At 34.1% G+C, this 21,586-nt stretch overlaps 1 long non-coding RNA gene across 1 annotated transcript; it reads left to right on the top strand.

Annotated features, from left to right (window-relative positions):
* Window positions 1–13,699: 13,699 nt before the first annotated feature.
* On the top strand, window positions 13,700–21,296 carry LOC105339424 (uncharacterized). Its single transcript, XR_004596103.2, has 3 exons — window positions 13,700–14,028; window positions 15,989–16,074; window positions 20,107–21,296. It is a non-coding gene; the product is annotated as an uncharacterized lncRNA (long non-coding RNA).
* Window positions 21,297–21,586: the final 290 nt, after the last annotated feature.

The raw sequence follows: 21,586 nt of genomic DNA, 5'->3' as shown, positions 1-21,586 counted from the left end.
CCGTAAAACGTATTTTTCGTCTTCTCTCTCTCTCTCTCTCTCCTCTCTCTCTCTCTCTCTCTCTCTCTCTCTCTCTCTGTATGACTCTCTTTCTGTCTGTCTCTCTCAGTCTATTCTCTGTCCGTCTTCCGCCTCTCTTTGTCGGTTCTGTCTGTCTGTCCATCTCTCTCCCCTCTTCCTCTCTCTCTCTCTCCATCTATTCTCTCTGTAAGTCTGTCTCTCTTAGTCTGTCCTCTGTCTGTCTTCTGGCTCTCTCTGTCCGTTCTGTCTGTTTGTCTCTCTCTGTCTGCTTTCTGTCTGTCTTTCTCCCTCATTCTGTCTGTCTGTCCTCTCTCTCTCTCCGTCTATTCTCTCTCTCTGTAAGTCTGTCTCTCTTAGTCTGTCCTCTGTCTGTCTTCTGGCTCTCTCTGTCCGTTCTGTCTGTTTGTCTCTCTCTGTCTGCTTTCTGTCTGTCTTTCTCCCTCCTTCTGTCTGTCTGCTCTCTCTCTCTCTCCGTCTATTCTCTCTATGTAAGTCTGTCTCTCTTAGTCTGTCCTCTGTCTTTCTTCCGGCTCTCTCTGTCGGTTCTGTCTGTTTGTCTCTCTCCGTCTGTCTGTCTTTCTCCCTCCTTCTCCTCCTCTGTCTGTCTGTCTCCTCTCTCTCTCTCTTTCAAATTCTTTTTATAGTTGATGACTAAATAAAATGACAATGATGTATAGTATGTGTAGTTCTTGCTGCGCTCGCCACAACGGTAGCACTTTAAAACACATTAATTTTCTCTCTCTCTCTCTGTCTGTTCTCTCTCTCTGTCTGTTCTCTGTCTGTCTTTCCGGCTCTCTCCGTCTGTCTGTCTCTCTCTCTCTCCATCTGTTCTCTCTCTCTCTCTTTCTCTCAGTCTGTTCTCTTTCTGTCTGTATGTCTGTCTCTCTCAGTCTGTTCTCTGTCTCTCTCCGTCTGTTCTCTTTGTCTTTCTCTCTGTGTGTCTGTTCTCTTTCTGTCTGTATGTCTATCTCTCTCAGTCTGTTCTCTGTCTCCAGATAACATGACAATGATGCTTAGTATGTGTAGTTTTTGCTGCGCTCGCCACAACGGTAGCACCGTAAAACGTATTTTTCGTCTTCTCTCTCTCTCTCTCTCTCTCTCTCTCTCTCTCTCTCTCTCCCTCTCTCTCTCTCTCTCTCTCTCTCTCTCTCTCTCTGTATGACTCTCTTTCTGTCTGTCTCTCTCAGTCTATTCTCTGTCCGTCTTCCGCCTCTCTTTGTCGGTTCTGTCTGTCTGTCCATCTCTCTCCCCTCTTCCTCTCTCTCTCTCTCCATCTATTCTCTCTGTAAGTCTGTCTCTCTTAGTCTGTCCTCTGTCTGTCTTCTGGCTCTCTCTGTCCGTTCTGTCTGTTTGTCTCTCTCTGTCTGCTTTCTGTCTGTCTTTCTCCCTCATTCTGTCTGTCTGTCCTCTCTCTCTCTCCGTCTATTCTCTCTCTCTGTAAGTCTGTCTCTCTTAGTCTGTCCTCTGTCTGTCTTCTGGCTCTCTCTGTCCGTTCTGTCTGTTTGTCTCTCTCTGTCTGCTTTCTGTCTGTCTTTCTCCCTCCTTCTGTCTGTCTGCTCTCTCTCTCCGTCTATTCTCTCTATGTAAGTCTGTCTCTCTTAGTCTGTCCTCTGTCTTTCTTCCGGCTCTCTCTGTCGGTTCTGTCTGTTTGTCTCTCTCCGTCTGTCTGTCTTTCTCCCTCCTTCTCCTCCTCTGTCTGTCTCCTCTCTCTCTCTCTCTCTTTCAAATTCTTTTTATAGTTGATGACTAAATAAAATGACAATGATGTATAGTATGTGTAGTTCTTGCTGCGCTCGCCACAACGGTAGCACTGTAAAACACATTGATTTTCTCTCTCTCTCTCCGTCTGTTCTCTCTCTGTCTGTTCTCTGTCTGTCTTTCCGGCTCTCTCCGTCTGTCTGTCTCTCTCTCTCCGTCTGTTCTCTCTGTCTCTCTCTCTCTGTCTGTTCTCTTTCTGTCTGTATGTCTGTCTCTCTCAGTCTGTTCTCTGTCTCTCTCCGTCTGTTCTCTTTGTCTGTCTCTCTCTCCGTCTGTTCTCTTTGTCTGTTTGTCTCTCTCAGTCTGTTCTCTGTCTCCCTCCGTCTGTTCTCTTTGTCTATCTGTCTCTCCCCCCCCCTCTCTCTCAAATGATGTTAGTTGATTTCTAAATAACACTAAGTTGACAATGATGCAAGGTATTGTAATTCTTGCTGCGCTCGCCATAATGGTTGCACCGTAAAACATATTTTGAATCTGTTTACAATGCTTTCCGATCATTCAACTTTCAGTCACAACGTCGTCAATGTGTAAGTCTATTTTAAAGAGGCAGTCTACGGTAGAACCATGCAAATGGCTATCAATGGAAGGATATTGAAATTTCATGAGACTTGGCACAAATACTCATGATAACCTAACTTGATTATGATGAGAAGGATTTTGATTTCATTACATCAGTAACCATAGAAACCGATGGCACTTGGGTTTTCCCTTGTTCTATTTATAGAACTTTTGAAAAATTAGACAGTAGGCTATGCAATTCTTTTTAGTTTGGTGGAAATTATCAAATATTACACACTGCAATTGAATGAAACTCATTTCTTCACATTGTGAAAACCCATCGTAATCCTAAATAACATGAATTTAAATTTCTAAACACAATACACAGAGATATGAGGGCCTTAACTGAAATTTTACCAAAATTGACCTATTCGCACTAAAACCAGCATAACTGCCCAAAAAAACGCATCAATTAATATAATATTTTGTCAGCTTAAAGAGTCTTCACTTGTCTTTAATCTGTTTGATGGATTTGCAAATGAAATTCAGTGGAAATTTCGGGGGGGGGGCATGGCATGGTGCACTATTACTTAGAGAAGGAAAAAATGCTGTTACATAATTATTTAGAATTTCCTCGCCAAATAAAACAACTTACCGTATATTGAACAAATAAGTAGTCTTAAATATGATTAAAAATTAACACACATCATTTCTATGGATTGCCCTCAGTCGGGGGTGGGGGGGGGGGTGCATTTGAAAGGAAACTTGGACCATTAACGTAGAGCTTGCAATCCAATACAATTTGAATCTGTTGAGTATTGTATACATTGTTTTTTCCATGAAAAAGAGCTCTATTATTGTAAATGGTTCTAAATAATATTGCCCCCGTCTTGTTTGAATTATTCACTCATGTAATGTTAAGTCTTATGCTGTAATGTATCTATAATTTGTTATCTAGAATGTGTTTCCCCCATAAATAAATTTCTCGGAAAACTTACCGGTATCTGATTATATGTTTTCATTATGAATGTTGTGCAATATTGAAAAATATGAACTTTTTTCAAGAGATATTATCCTTAAGGTAGTTTGGAACACTTCCAGGGACACTTCCATGTTGTTACGCATTGTTTATCGAAATAAACAATAAAATGATGTGTAATTATATATTAAGTAGTTTCTTTCCCAACATTGTCACCTATCAGCGTAGTGCAGTGGGTTAGAGGGTGTACTATGAATCTGTAAGTCATGAGTACGAATCATGCTCGAGGTTTTACAATTTTTACCTCTCAAAATATTTTTAAAAGCTATTTTTTGGTTAAATATTGTAAAATTTGAAAATTCTAAAGCGATGAAATTATTTGAATTATAACGTACATTAATCCATAATAATATCGACAGATGTCCCATACCACCTTAATTTATATAAGTATTTACTTTGACATAAAACTGTTAAAATATAATAACAATGGATTTCATGTTACATGTATTCAAATTTTAATGAGTGTAGTGTATCAAACAATTCTTATTATCATATATTTTTAAGCAAAGTTTACAACATTAGCGTAGGTATTTGCGAAAAACACAACAAATTACAATCTTTTAACTTAATATATAACCTGTTTAATATTCATGGATTGTTTGTAACAGTAATGAACTTGAAAAAGTACATATAACCACCTGATATGAAAAAAACATGTAACACTCGTTTATAAGAAATACTTTAAATGAGCCTTTGCTTCAAATGGAGCAAAAACAAAGACAAATTATTCCAGTTATTTACATGAAATACGACTAGCCATTCTTCACACAGCTGTGCAATAGAATAAGCAATAGAGACAAATTTCAACCTTCAATGAAAACATCAGATGAAATTCTCCATTAGAAAGCTATCATCATCAACTAATACATGTATCCCTATTCGCCAACTAACATTATATAAATAGTGCCTGTTTGGGAGGGTAACAGTTGAAATTGACACCCCGAGAAAACCATTGTCAACCTACGCGAAGCGGAGGTTGAGAATGGTTTTCGAGTGGTGTCAATTTCAACTGTTATCCTCCCAAACAGGCACTATTTATTTTGTTATACTGAATGTCTTAATTTTTAAGAAAATGTTACTGCTTTTATATAGGAATAACGTGAATTCCACAGCGAACCGTACGCGCATAATTTTCGCGCATGTAACAATTTTTAATGTTACCCGTTGCTAACGCTGAGGGTAATAGAAAGAATTATGAACTGCGTCTTAACCAATCAGATTTCAGTATTTAACATGAAAGTATAACAACATCAATTAATACATGTAGTGCTATTAGTCAAATAAAATTATAAATTTATACATGTAGCACTCATCAATTCAAACGTGTAGCACAATTAGCTAGCCAAGTAACATCATCAAGTGCTATAAGACAATTTTTATCATCAAATCATTCATAAAGTGACATTATCCAGCTAACAACCTTAATTGATACATGTAAGTAACGCTATTAGCCAAATAACATAATCAATTCATACCTGTAGTGCTATTAGTCCAAACATTATTAATTCATATACATGTAGTGCAAATAGAGGACTAACATCATTATTCATACATTAAATGCTATTAGAGAACTGACAACATCAATTCATATATGAAATGTTTTTATCAAACTTACATTATCAATTCATTCTTGTAGCGCTAATTGACAAATAAAATTATTAATTCATACATGTAGCACTTCTAACCAACATTCATACATGTAGCACTACTAACCAACATTCATACATGTAGCACTATTGGCCAAATAACATCATCAATTCATACAATTAAGTGACATTAGACAAAATTTATCATCAAATCATTAATGAAGTGCTATCATATAGCTTATATCCTCAATTGATACATGTTTATTACATATTTGTCTATTAGAGGTCTAACATAATCAATTTATACCTGTAGCACTATTAGACGACTTACATCATTCATACACATATAGTGCTATTAGAGGACTAACATCATCAATTCATGCATGTATCACAATTAACCAAATAATATCATCAAGTGACTGTGATACTTCATTGGAAACTTTAAATTGAAATTCTGGCAAGAGTTTGAACAATAACTTTTTTAGACAAATTCTGATATTCTATACATCAATACTAAAAGTATCAACATGTATACATTTACAACAGTGTGACAGTATCAGGAAATTGGATACCATTTCAAGAAAAACAGATATCTGAAGTAATCATCCTCACATTCAAAGTGAAAGAGTATTTCCTATATGAAATTATTCTCCAGGCTTGGGGTAATGCTAAATGTGATGGTAATGCATTGCGATGCATTACATGTTTTCAAAGTAATGCTAGTAATGTGTAATGCCACAAATTTAGCATTACATGTAATGGTAATGTAATTCATTACTTTCCAAAATTTAGTGTAATGCTGGCATTACATGGCATTACTTTGCATTACTATGCTTATTTATGCATGTTCACTTAAAAAATGTGATGAATAGCTGAAATTGAATATAAATTAGTTTATCATAATAAGAAAGAAATAATTCTTGAAATAAAAATGTTTTAGATGTATTATTAAAAAAGATTTATAAAAATTCATTTCTGAATTGTTCATATTACTAGATATAACAACACAGTTTCATAACACGTTTATGAGTGTTGTTATTTAGAGTTTTAAATCATTTGAACAATTTACTCCAATTAGTTTGCACTTCAATAAAGATGTGTCAACAACACACTGTGCCCCCAGGATAACCTAAGTATCAAAACAATCCATTGTTATAAGAAACTGCTAAACACCCCAATCCCCTTCCCTACGCCATGTCCCAATAGAATAGAGGACAGACATGCACCTTTAAGGGCAAAATGAATGCACTGTCCATCCATGATAAAAATCAAACTAATAGGATGCAGTTAAAAGATGAAACCTTTGAAACTTTGATCATAAAGTGCAACAGCAATCTTTTGTCTTAAAGTGTCCTCAGCATAAAGAAATCCGATTAAAATATATTAAGAAATATAACTGTGAAAAACCCTCTGTTTATAAATTAATACAATTAAGTGTCCAAAATTATAAAGATTTGTGTAATCTGGGGAAGTATCTCTATTTAGTGCTTTAATAACGTCAACATTATTCCATAAATTGTTTTCTATTATGCATGAATTCTGAGTCTCTATATCATATCTGACATTGTGTCATGCCAAATGTCTATAAATATTTTTTCACTTAATATGTAATATGTTGTTCATAATGCCACAAGATGATATATATTGAGCAAATAAAGAATGACTCTTGTATATATAGTCATTGAATTTGAACCTGATACTGAACATGAACCTGTAGATATATGTTAAAGAGTGTTTTATATTTGAAACATTTGCAAAAACTCTTTATTAGCTTTACTTTTTAAAAAGAAAGTAATGGTAATGGTAATGCATTACTTTACTCATGTAATGGTAATGTAATGCATTACTTCAAGAAAATCAAGTAATGGTAATGGTAATTTAATGCCCAAATTCATGAAGTAATGGTAATGTAATGCATTACTTTACAATGTAATTCGCCCCAAGATTATAATAATCTTAACTATTTGTCAGTTCAGAGACAATACTGGATAATACTTGGCTACGTTCAATGGCAACAAGATCACTGATTACATTTTGAAGATCTTCATCATTTTCTGCACTTTCCTCGCCTTTCACTATGTTGGATACTTTCTGCTTTTTCAAACATAAGTTTCCAAAGAAGCTTCTAATCTGTTGAGGAGAGAGCCATTCATCTGGAGAAAACACTCTGTTTCCCTCTTCATCTGTTTCAGATCGCATTTGTCTAGAAGCTGTGTGTGGACTTGGTTTTTTCCCCGTCTTTTCTCCATTTCTGAACAAGGCAGTGAGGTAATTTCTCACCTTTCCAGAAAAGCGGGATGTCTTTTTTTTTCGTTTTAGAGCGCAGCCATGACTTTCACAGAAATTTGTTGGTTGTTCAAAAACCACTGGGATAGATGAGAGAATTTGTTGATTAAGTCGAAGTTCACTACTCTTGTCCTCAAGGGTGTCCAATTGCTGTTCATCATAGACATGCTGACCAACAGAAAGGTGTTGCACAAGTTGGTTCTCTTTCCTAAATACTTTGATGCAGTCTGGATCAATGCAAGGAAAATGGTCCTGTTGTTTAACTCCTTGGATGGTAGTTGGCTTTGGGTCTGGCTGTTTCACTCCAGAAAAGACCTGCAGAATATCAAATGCATAAAGTAATTTATAAGCTTGATAATACCTACACTCAGAAATAACCATATACCTAAGGTATTAAAAATATGTTTTGTATGCTTAAAATTTGACAATATTTGTTAAAAAAATCAAATAAACATGTAAAAGCAATTAATTCCTGAGTAAAATTCTAAAGTATTTTACAATGGCACATCCTATAAACAAGTTACTGATTTCACTCTAATTACTAAAACTGATATTTTTGTAGAAATGTTTAAGCTGTGCATATTGGCTACTATAGTTACAATATGTACTCTAATATGCTGCAATTTGACAAAATGTGTCATTTTGATGCAATCCATCATTCATAATTGTAAAATGATTGAAATAATTACAATGTACTTACAATAACAACTTTTCTGAAATTCTAGTCATATCTTCTGCTGAAATAAGCTTTCATCTAAGGCCATATGCTTTATATGCCATCATTTTGAAAAATGAAAAATTTTGAAAGATATCCAGCTTGTGTGACCGATGATTCTATATTACATTGAAAAGTAGATATCCAAGATTGAATGGATACTCCAAAGTTTAAAAAATCTAAACATTTGTGAATAAATTTCCAGGAAACAGTATCAAAGGCTTTTTCAAAATCAATCATTAACAATACACCAGGGATGTCATTTTCCTCTGTATATTGCATAAGATCATATATCAGTCTAGTATTTTCACCAATATATCTCCCTGGTATGAAACCTGTTTGATCGGGACTAATAATAGTATCAAGCATATTTTTAATTCTCTGAGCAATACATCCAGAACCTATTTTATAAGCAACGTTTAATAGTGTTATTGGTCTCCAATTTTTAAAAAAAAATTTACTTTTACCATCTTTTGGGATACAGGTAATACCCATAATTTAGAGATCGAACCACGAAATGTCCTATCTTGTTCCAAAAAACTTTATAGAATTCTGTTGTAAATCCATCACTACCTGGACTCTTATTATTTGCCATATTTTTCACAACTGTTGTAGCTTCTTTAAAGGAAATTTCACCTTCTAAGGAGTCTCTTTGTTTATTATTAAGTGTTTTTATTTCAATGTTTGTTAAAATTTCATTTAGATTATAGTCAAAGTTTTCATCATTTTTATTATATAAATTCTTATAAAAACTTTCAATTTCATTCAAAATTTCCCTTTGGTTTGTTATTTCTTTCAAATTCTCTTCCTCTATTATTAGTTTTGGTATTATTTTATTTGTATAATGTCGATTTTCTAAATTCAGAAAATAATTTGTAGGTTTTTCTCCTTCATCTGCCCATTTAGCTCTAGATCTCACCATACTGCCTATAAGCCTATGATTTCTTAAATTTTCCAATTCCTTTTTTTTTTCATTAATCAGACCTATATTTTGTTCATAGTTTTCTTCTAATCTATTCATTTCTGTTACTATTTTTTTTCTTTTTCATTATTTCTTTTTTTTATAAAGCTTGAATAAGATATGGTTTTGCCCCTAATTTCCATTAAAAGAGTTTCAAGGAAAAGCTGATCATTAATTGTAAATTGTATTTCAGAGTCAGATATAGTGGAAATGCCATTTCTACTATATACGGGCAATGCATAATTTTCTTTGATTTGCATGATTATGGTATTAATGGTTTTAATGTAATCTGAATCATGCAACAAGGAATTATTAAATTTCCATAGACCTTTTCCATGAGTAAAGTTTCCAATTTTGAGAGTTAATAAAACTGGAGAATGGTCAGACTTGTAACTTGATAAAATATCACTTTCTTGTACCATATTTAGCAGAGAATTTGAAACCAAAAAAAAATCTAAACGTGCCTGTTTGAATGGGCGAGGTTTGCGCCATGTATATCTTAGTTTTTCAGGGTGAAGTTCTCTGAATATATCTGATAGGTTGTGGTGAGAGTTTATTTCCAACAGTTTGTCCCTAGCTTTGGCATTATTGATATGCTTATAGTTGTGATAGTCTTTGTCTGGGTTTAATACAAGATTAAAATCCCCAACTAAAATGATATTATCATTCTTAAAATTATTTATAGCTTCTGATACCATGTTATAAAAACCAGGATTATCTTCATTAGGGCCATATATAACCGCTAAACTTACACGTATATTACTCAATTCAATATCAAGGGCAAGGAAATTACCAGAATTGTCATTTACTGTATTATGGACTTTGTGCTCAAAATTATTATTTACAAATATTGCTATACCTCTAGACTGAGAGGTAAATGAATCAAAATAAACATCGTATCCCCATTCATTACGTATGTCTGTTTCCATATCAATAGTAAAGTGAGTATCTTGTAAGCATAAAATATTACATTCTAATTGTTTATAGTATTGTAAAACATCTTTCCTTTTCTTAAAATTATGCAGACCCTGACAATTTGCTGATATTATTTTAAGCTCAGACATTTAGGGTGGAATATAACGATGAGAATATTTTACCTTAGCTGTATGTCTTGTTGAGTCGTCCTCATGTTCACAACTAGAAAGTGAGAATAGATTGATAGGGAGAGTAGATAGAGAGTGCATACTGATTAGATATAGAGATCTGTGCATCGTTAAGAGAGAGTACTTATAGTACTTATAGCATTTTTATATTTTGCTGATTCTTTAAAATTGTTGAATCTTTGGCCCCTGGGCGGTTATTGTGCCTCACAAGGGGTTCTTAGTTTGATGTAGGTTTATATCCTGTATATAAACAATTGTTAAGGGTCTTTTTGAGAACTGCAATGCTGAATGTGATATGACTATAAATCACACTGTTAGAAAAGGGACATGATTATAAGTGCAATGTATAAGAATATATAGGAGGAAACAGATTTTTTTGTATAGGATCAGCTACATGTTATTATTATATAAATAGTGCCTGTTTGGGAGGGTAACAGTTGAAATTGACACCCCTCGAAAACCATTGTCAACCTCCGCTTCGCGTCGGTTGACAATGGTTTTCGAGGGGTGTCAATTTCAACTGTTATCCTCCCAAACAGGCACTATTTATTTTGTTATACAGTATGTCTTAATTTTAAAGAAAACACCACTGCTTTAAGATATAGGAATAACGTGAATTCTAAGGCGAACTGTACGCGCATGATTTTCGTGCATGTAAGTACCAATTTGTAATGCGTTGCTAAGTGACATGACAGTACAAAATGTGTTTGTTATACATAGAATATCTAATCATGTCAATTATATTTTCCAATGATATAAATAAAGTGATGTAATTTTGTGATGCACCATTATTAATTAATAATCCCTTTTTTCAGGTTGGCACAACCGACTGAACACATTGGCCAGGCACAGGGGTGTACGTCTCTTTCTACAAGTTGGTGCTCAGTTGCGACAGGAAGCAGAGGTGGTTGTTGTTGCTGTGCGATCTGCGGACTTGGAGAGGGAGACTAACCGGATATACACTGCCCTAGAGAAAAGTATCCAGAAAACCTGGGATGAGTACATGGAAGAAGCTTAGACCACCAGTCACTTTCTGCCAGCGATATCGTCCTGTTGCAGCCCGTCCGTCAACACCGAGTGATCGAACTGTTTTAATATATAATGCGATGTGATGACTGACTTTTGAAATGTGTTGATCAGTGTGTTGAACAGTGATTATTTTAGTTATATGTGTATTCTATAGTGCTTGCTGTATTTATTTATATTTACATCTATACACTGTCCGGAGTTTTTGCTTCCACCACTTCTTGCTTGATATTTCAAAAATAGTAAATACGTTCATCCACTAATATGAAAAATGTCCAGATTATCTGTTTTGAAACGCCCCCTCTACCGCTTCAGGTTTCAATACACATCCAAAAATTGAAAGTCTACCGGAGATTTTGCAATGCATCAGCCATTAATAAGCCCGGATAATAATGTTAAAAAATTGCGCGATGTATTCCGAGTGTATTCCGAATGGAGAAAAGATGTAAACATTTCCCATTACAAATCTCCGTAAGAAAATTGTTTTGAAAATTTTATGAGTTTAAAGGGATATAATTGTTTAATGAAGATGTCTTGGATATATTCCCTTTCAGAAATTTCAATTGTATTTCTTTCACAGGTAGTGTATTTTTTTTTAGAAATCATCGCCCTGTTTATCGATTGGTCAAAACCTACAGTGACCTAAGAAATATCACGGACTGCACAAAATAATCATGATGATGCCAGACTCAAAGTCTCACAGGAGACGATTTGGCTGTTTCTTCTAGCTAACGTGCTTATGTACATAAATAATAATTTAGTAAATTTTACTTGCTTTCGTAATCAATTTATTAAAGTTAAAAGAAAGATGTTAATATAAATAATAAAATGCTTTTTTTGGTGATTCATGCAAGTTATGAAGGTAGCGATAATTGCAGAAAAATGTTTGTAGTGTATGTTTGATGTTCATTCATGATTATAAAGCCAACTATTGAATAAATTATAAATCCATATGCATTTTGTTTATATCTATTCTATAAGGGGAAATAATACTTATATAGTGGATTTAAATTATCAATGACAATGAACTTCATCTCATTACTAATAAAATACAGTCATGAGAAAATACTTATGTACAGTATGTACAAACTACAGCATTATAGATGAAAATCATTGTGAAGGCTTGATGAAGGGATAACAGATAAGTTATTTAGGTTGAAAATAATGTGCAATTTATTCCCAACTTTATTACAAGCACATTATTTACAAATTATAGTTATATTTATATAATTACTAATTTAATGATATTTAATTATCATATACCAGTAATTAATATTTAAGATCACAAGATCTCCTTTAGTCACTACAAATTTCATAATTTGATATGGTTATATTATAAGGTAAAATTTAAAATAATTACAAAATAAAAACAGAAGAAACTAAAATGTAGTAACATTAATAAAAAATAAATAAATCGATTCAAAAGTTTTCGAATCGACATAATGTAACGGTGATTATTATGTGAAAATGGCCGTATTGTTTTCATTTATTATAAAATTTATATCTTTATCAGTGGCGGATCCAGGAATTTGAAAACGGGGGGGGGGGGGGGGCGCAGTTAAAGGCAGGCGGTCTGGGGGCCGCCTTGAGGCCCCCCGTGGGTCCAGGGTGAAGCCCTGGTGGGGGTCCAGGGGGCGAAGCCCCCGGAAGCTCCTGAAATCTAGATATTTTGAAAGGCAAAATCATGTTGTCTGGAGGGCCAATTTTTACTTATTTTCCCGTCATTTTAGTCACTAGAAATGTTACCAAAATGTTATGAGACATTTAATTTTGAAGTAACAAAAGCTGCAGAAAGTTTCAATTGAGCTCTTACAAATAAGAAGTATTTATTTCATTGTATCTGGGATAAGACTTTTAACTAAATTTTGTTCATTTTGTAGGCTTTTGCAATTTTACTCAATAATATTGTTATTTGTCATAATTGTCCAGGAGAAAATTTGCACCAATGAGTTTGTCGGTCGTAAATAATTAAAATAAATAAAAACAAGAAATACTTCAAAATATCGTACACAATTATAGCTGTTTTATTTAAATGGATTGTTAGACACCATTCTTCTTGAGTTTTTGTTAATGAAGATGTCGACAATTTTCTTGTAGTCTAGGGGAATATCTCTGTGAATTTGGAGAAGAGTAAGGGCGTTTAACCGGTCCTGTCCCATAGTACTTCTCTGGGACGATTTAATACGTTTTATTGCTGAGTTTCCTCGTTCAGCAGTAGCACTCGACACAGGAATAAGTAATAGAAGAGTAATTATTCTGTGAATATTATGTACTACATAAACCGAGTCTTACACAAGAAGTCCACTCGTACACAAGTTGAGCCGTTCCTATTTTTTTTTTATTACTAAACTATATCGAATGAAATAACACTTCTACATGAATATGCCTACAAATTATAAATCTTTGTATTTTTCATTTTACAAATTGAATTTAATATTAAAGTAAAGCATGACTTTATATGATCAGAAAAAAATCATCCACAAAAAAAAAAAAAAAAAAAAAATCAAACGGGGGGGGGGGGGGCGCGCCCGGCGCGCCGGCGCTGGATCCGCCACTGTTTATAATGTTTAAATTGATCAGAGTACACAAAAAATACATGTATATAAATAAATTAACCCCATATAAAAAAGGCGAATGGATCCAGTGCGAACGGCGTCAATGGCGAGCGAACGGACCTAGCTCGAACGGAAACTAGAGCGAACGCGTTTTAGGGCGAACAGATTGGGAAAATCTATAAGCCCGTGATCTGAAACAACCGGAAGCCCGTGAAGTCAAGTACACACAAATCGCATACGTCACTCAATGTACTTTCTCTTTTAAATAGCAGCCGCGTTCTCGATATAAACATTGTATCTGTAAAGCTTAAGCGAGACGTTATTGCGATGACATAACTTATTGACAGATACAGTTGCAGTTTTTGTATAGTAAGAGAAGACGAAAAGTTCATTCGAGGTTGGGTTTCGTCAGAAGAAATTCTTCAGCAAGTCATCGAAGCGCATTCAATACGTAAACACAGGATGACAACGTGTTTCAGGGTATGTATTAGGCCTAATTAAGACTTTCAAAATCCGAGATGCTGACAATAATAATTATATTTGCTTAATTCTATTGTGTATTTTTTATCACTACTTCAAAAAACTTCAACAAACTACGGTAACCAAATTACATGACCAGATGACGGCCGGTGTACTTACAGTAGCTTATATACATTATTTAAAATGTGTTGCTTTCTAAACCAGCCAGTTAACTTATTTCTTACGTTAATGTTATTATTCGAATGAACAAATCATTACATAATATTTTAAGTGGTTGCATGGAGAAAAAAACTTCATATGTAGTGTACCGTAGAATTTATAAAAAAAAAAAATGAATGAAATGTTATATTTTGCAGATGTAATATGAGTACACATACACATACACATACACATACACAAACACACGTATATATTCGACTTCATCGACACTCTAAACTAGATTTAAGGCCCATGACTTCATCGACACTCTGAACAGTACTTAAAATATGAGGCCCGTGAGCTCATTGACACTCTATATAAAATAAGATATGAGGCCCGTGAACTCATCGACACTCTATATAATATAAGATATAAGGCCCGTGAACTCATCGACACTCTATATAATATACATGTAAGATATGAGGCCCGTGAACTCATCGACACTCTATATAATAAAAGATATGAGGCCCGTGAACTCATCGACACTCTATATAATATAAGATATGAGGCCCTTGAACTCATCGACACTCTATATAATATAAGATATGAGGCCCGTGAACTCATTGACACCCTATATGGTACAAGATATGAGGCCCGTGAACTCATCGACACTCTGTATAGTACAAGATATAAGGCCCGTGAACTCATCAACACCCTATATGGTACAAGATATGAGGCCCGTGAACTCATCAACACTCTATATGGTACAAGATACGAGGCCCGTGAACTCATCGACACTCTATATTATACAAGATATAAGGCCCATGCACTCATCGACACTCTATATAATATAAGGCCCGTGAACTCATCGACACCTATATATGGTACAAGATATGAGGCCCGTGAACTCATAGACACTCTGTATAGTACAAGATATGAGGCCCCTGAACTCTTCTACACCCTATATATTACAAGATATGAGGCCCTGAACTCTTCTACACCCTATATATTACAAGATATGAGGCCCATGAACTCATCAACACTCTATATAATATAAGATATAAGGCCCGTGAACTCATCGACACTCTATATAATATACATGTAAGATATGAGGCCCGTGAACTCATCGACACTCTATATAGTACAAGATATGAGGCCCGTGAACTCATCGACACTCTATATAGTACAAGATATGAGGCCCGTGAACTCATCGACACTCTGTATAGTACAAGATATGAGGCCCCTGAACTCATCGACACTCTGTTTATAGTACAAGATATGAGGCCCGTGAACTTATTGACACTCTGTGTAGAACAAGATATGAGGCCTGAGAACTCATCGACACCCTATATAGTACAAGATATGAGGCCCGTCAACTCATCAACATCCTATATAGTACAAGATATGAGGCTAGTGACTTCATTAATAATCTATATGGTATTAAGATATGAGGCCCGTTACTTTATCTACACTCTGAACAATTATAATACTGGATATGAGGCCTGTGGCTTCAGAAATATTCTACACAGTACTAGATATGAGGCCAGTGAACTCATTACCACTCTATTTACTGGTTGTTCCTGAGATATGAGGCCTGTGAACTCAGTAACACTCTACAATAAAGCACGGTTATAGCGAACACGCTTATAATGACTAATTAATGCTTAATTACAGCAAAGGGATTTTCATTCCTAATCATTTCTCTGTATATAGTTTCAGAATTCACCATCTTAATTATGACCAATTCATTTTAGAATTGGAGGCAATATTTTTTTTTGTAGAATTATAAACTAATACTGGTTTTTTCTTTCTATTATTCCAGGTCAATATAGCTCTTAGTATAAATTCAAAGATCCGTAAAACAACATTCTGGAGAAGCTGTTCAATTGAAAGAGTATTCAATGTACCGTAAGTACATATGTATATGAGCTATGAAATATTAGCTATTGGTAAATTGCCTTAAATTACTTCTGCTTTTTATGCCATCAAATTTCAAGGGCTCATATTACCAGTATAATAAGTTGTTAGTCAGGCATGACATTTGAATTCTTTCTACAATTTATCTAAAAAATTACACCTTTTCTTTATAATCATTTGCTCAATTGTTTTATTAACTATGCACACTGTTTTAATTCATTATTAGGGCTCCTCTCTGCGGGCGCCCTATAGTGATCAGTCTGTTTGTCCATCCGTCTGTCCGTCTATCTGTCTGTCTGAGATCTCTTGTCGGGAGCATATCCTCTTTGCCCTTGGCGCAATCTGGCTTATACTTTATCCACAGAGTGCCTTCGGTCAAAGGGTGTGCAGTGACCTTGATTAAAGTTTGTAGGTCATGGGTCAAGGTCACATTGAACCAAGCAAAAATCTTTTTTCAGGACATATACTTTAAAAACAAAAATCAAAGGCCTGAAGGGCCACAATGGCGTCGAGTTAAAGTTAATTTGAAGAGTAAAAACCTAAATAATTTTTTAAACAAGTGAAAAGCTGTCAATGAGACAGCTAACTGGGTTTTCTTTTTATATTTGAACTGTATCCATAATCCATGTCAACCCATATCCAGTGAAATAAAGTACCTCATATGCAATATTTTGCTAAAAAAAGACTAAGTTCAAAAGCTGGTATTTTTTTCATAAATAATCAGAAATAAAAATCCTAAAAATATTCACACCTCTGATACATGTACAATTAATCTGCAAAAGAACAACTTTTTATCTATAAAACTGTAGGAATAGTTATCCGTACAATGAGGTAACCCTATATGCAATATTTTGCTAAAAATTGACTAACTTCAAAAGCCGGTATTTTTTTCATAAATTATCAGTAACCAAAATACAAGCAATTTTTTTTCATAAATTATCAGTAACCAAACTCCTAGCAATAAGCACACCTCTGATATATGTATAACTGATCTGCAAAAGAAAAATTTCCTATCTTGAGAACTGTAGGAGGAGTTATCCGTACAATGAGGGTACCCTATATGCAATATTTTGCCAAAAATGACTAAGTTCAAAAGCTGGTATTTTTTTCATAAATTATCGAAAATCAAAATCCTAACAATATGCATACCTCTGATATATGTGTAATTGATCTGCAAAAGAACAACTTCCTGTTTTGAAAACTGTAGGAGGACTTATCCGTACAATGAGGGTACCCTATATGCAATATTTTGCCAAAAAATGACAAAGTTCAAAAGCTGGTATTTTTTTCATAAATTATCGAAAATCAAAATCCTAGCAATATGCATACCTCTGATATATGTATAACTGATCTGCAAAAGAACAACTTCTTATTTTGAAAACTGTAGGAGGACTTATCCGTACAATGAGGGTACCCTATATGCAATATTTTGCCAAAAAATGACCAAGTTCAAAAGCTGGTATTATTTTCATAAATTATCGAAAATCAAAATCCTAGCAATATGCATACCTCTGATATATGTTTAATTGATCTGCAAAAGAACAACTTCCTATTTTGAAAACTGTAGGAGGACTTATCCATACAATGATGGTACCCTATATGCAATATTTTGCCAAAAAATGACCAAGTTCAAAAGCTGGTATTTTGTTTTCCATAAATTATCAAAAAAAAAATTTTTTCAAAAAAAATAGAAAATGTTATTTATCACATAACTAATAAAATTACAATTCATTACAAATTTGCTCACCTAATTCTTAAAAAGTTTTGAATTTCAATTGAAAATTTAAGTTTATAGTAATATCTTAGGAGTTAAAATTTTTTTAGATTTTTTTTCTCTATTTATATGGAAATAAATATTTAAATTATTATTGTGTTTAATTCTATATATTGTATACTGCTGATAACCACTCTGTCTCTTATTATCAATTTCATCTAAAATTCACAAGGATCCAAATGACACGGGCCGAAAAGATCGGGGGTAGATAAAAGAAAGCACCCATTCACGTTGTTTACAAAGTGAAAGTAGTTCACTAGTTGGTTTATGTATATGTACTTATCGCTCGATTAGGAAGTTTTGTTTCTACAAGATCAAACATTTGTGCATTGTCAATTTTCGATATGGATACAAAATCATCTATTTTGCAGGCTAGTACATTTCATAACCAAACTGAGTATGTAAGCCCAGCTATCGCATGTGTCTCGGTGCTAGTGTATTCATCCGCTGAAACCGAGACATATTGTTTTCAATAAAATGTGAACATTTTTAAAGACGGCAACCATTTCGAATCTGCAAACTTGTTTTGTTGACGTACAGTTCTGCTCGAAATTGAAGTATGTCATCTATTTTTCTTGAAACACATACGAAAACATTGCACTCATTTGAGTTGTTTGGCTCCTAAAAATGTAACTTCCGGACGTACGATCCCTAGATGGCTTTCGAGCTTCGCTCGACGCCATAAAAATATGGCACACTATAAATTTTTGCACCTTTATTGCAACTGCTTCTCAGCACTAAAATTTATCATGCCCCAATGGTTTTCCATATGTATTCATTTTTTAATGTCTCAAAACAATTACTTCAGTCAATTTTTTACTACTGAATATGTACCCTACCCTTCTGTAATTTTGGACGGTCGATTCTGTTTGTTTATACAATCGTTAATGTTAAGTGGTAATCAAATCAGTTCTGCAAATTAAATAATAATGGATGGACCAATTCAATTTTATTGCTTATTAGTACATGTACCTATCATTAGCTCCTTCCAAAATTGGCTTGAATTCTCCCTTTAATTGTCACTTTATTTTAGTGCTTCGAGGTGAAAATGTGATCAAGATAGGCGATCATCAACGCTGACAATACACAATTGATTGATATCTTGCTTTGATCGGCTGATATAAATAAAACTTTACCCCTGTGTGTTTTTCTAGAAAATCATAACGAAATCATGACCCCCTGAACAATTCTAGGGCCTCGCAAAGGGTTTAAAGTTTTATGTAGGTTTATGTAGGTATATAGAGCAATGTTGCCCCTGACTTTTGAATTGGGACAAAAGCAATTTGTCTCTATCAACATTTTGTAGTATTACTTGTGGACGTGAGTTAGATATCAAAGGCAATGTGTTTACGTGCTTGAGCGAACACAAAATTAAATCCAGGCGTTGTTCAAACAAAACATTTTTTCTTTTGAAATAAGTTTGTGCGCTAAAATTTATTTGCGCCAATGTATAAGCACTTGTGTTTGCACTAAAGTACATATGTCCCAAATTTTCTTGTTTTACAATTACTGTATCTGCTCTCCATAAAGCCCACTTTGGTTCATACTTTAGATAAACAGAGCTTTTGAGTAAAGGTTGTGCTGTGACCTTGAACCAAATTTCAAGGTCAAGTGTGAAGGTCATAACAGTATTAAATGAAAAATCCTTTTCCGGAGCATATCTTCTCTCACTTTGGTCCAATCTGGTCCATACCTCACCCACTGAGTGCCTTTGATTAAAGGGTATGCAAAAACCTTGAATGTTGTTTGTAAGTCAAATGTCAAGGTCATATTGGATCACACAAAATTCCTGTTTAAGAGCCTCTATACTCTCCACCTAGCCCCATTTTGCTAATAAGTTTGGTTTATACTTCACATAAACAAAGCTTTTTGGTTAATGGTTTGCATTGACTTTGAAGCAAGTCAACGTGAAGGTCATAGCAAAATTCTTTATAATCAGTTTTAGACCATAGGTTATTTCCTATTTGCTTGAACTTTCTCAGGTTAAACAAAAATGCCTGGTTGTAAGGGGTAATAAGATTGAATTAGAAGGTCTATGTCAGCTGGAAAATTTCTGAGTCATAGGTCAAGGTCATAGCAAAATTCTCTGAAATGCTTTTCATCCTTTAGTCCATTTTTTAATAGGGCACTTTGAGATGGTTACCATTCAATGTTGTCTAGTTCGTAGATTATTTCCAGAATTGGCATGCACTATTTGACCCATGTTTTAATGAAGGAGTTCATAGTTCTTTGTGTCTATCTCAAAACAGGACTGCCATTTGAAGAAACAGACAAACAGGAATATCTATGAAGAGGATAAAGAAGAATAAATAAATTTGATCTGTGTTCTGTGCACTTGATTCAAGATTGGCAGTCTGAATGGCCAAGTTTGAAAATAATTATTGCAATATATCTAAAGAAATTATTTTGTGAAAAATGCTACCTAATATCTACATGTTAGCAGGGTAACACAGTAAAGTGAGTTGTATATAATGACAATTTAATAATTATTAATAATTGTTAATCTTCGATGTATATGTATTATATCATATAGGTCTCTGGAGCAATTTTTCTCTAACCTGAGCCAAAGTCTCAAGCTTTTCTAATCATGATTTGTCCGTTTTCTGTCATTGTTCTTGTTGTTGTCATTAACTTTCCACATTTTCATCTTCTTACCCAGAACAACTGGGCAAGTCTAACCAAACTTGGCCCAAATCATCACTGGGTAAAGAGGACTAGATGTTTTTTTTCAAATGAAGGGTCCATGCCCTCTTAAAATTTGTTGGTATTTTTCAAAATTCTTCTCAGACACCATTTGGCCAGAAAAGCTCAAATATGTGTGGAAGCATAATATTTACTGTGAAAGAAATTTCCAGAGCTTACTTCCATGTAACACAGCTAAAGTGAAAAAGAAATCAATTTTTGGAGCACTTCCTCTGATGACTGAAAGTTTATCGGTTCAAACAAACCATGTTAAACATATATATCTACATATATGTAGATAATTCTACCTTTCCACAAAATTTTGTTGTTTAAGTATCTGCAAAATCTGAGAAAAAGAGAAAAATCTTCTAACAAATACCATTACAAAAAAATTTGATATTTACCATTATTATTATTTTTACTTTATATGCTATTTGAATCTATTTGAATTTGGCACTGTAGTGTTGATTTGATCAGTTATGGCTTTTGTTGCTCAGGTGAGCGATGTGGCCCCTTGGCCTTTTGCTTCTTCAGCAGTACAATAAACTTGTTGAAAAAAGTTTGTATAGTATATGTATATATGTATTGTTTCGTAAGCCTTATGCCCTGTATGATAATGTAAACTTTTCTAAAATGCATATCTTATAAAATGGATTTCAGTACACTAGTTTAAGGTTAAGGCCCCTTTCCAATCTACGATATTGTATTTAGTTCAGTTCATCAATGTAACTTAAATAAACATAAATAATAAAACTTGCTTCATTATTGTTTAAATCTTGTTTTAAAAATAAGAGTGCTACTAAATTCATGAGCCTTATATCTCGTACTAAATAGAGTGTGGGTGAGTTCACGGGCCTCATATCTTGTTCTATATATTGAGTGTCTATGAGTTCACGGGCCTCATATCAAGTACTAAATAAAATGTTACTGAGTTCACGGGCCTCGTATCAAGTACTATATAGGGTGTCAATGAGTTCACAGCCTCCATATCTAGTACTATATGGAGTGTCAATGAGTTCACGGGCCTCATATCTTGTTATTTATAGA

The sequence above is a fragment of the Magallana gigas genome, chromosome 4, assembly GCF_963853765.1.
Source record: "Magallana gigas chromosome 4, xbMagGiga1.1, whole genome shotgun sequence".
NCBI lineage: Eukaryota > Metazoa > Mollusca > Bivalvia > Ostreida > Ostreidae > Magallana > Magallana gigas.
The sequence above is the reverse complement of the archived record's forward strand: the minus strand, read 5'-3'. Positions and strand labels throughout refer to the sequence as shown.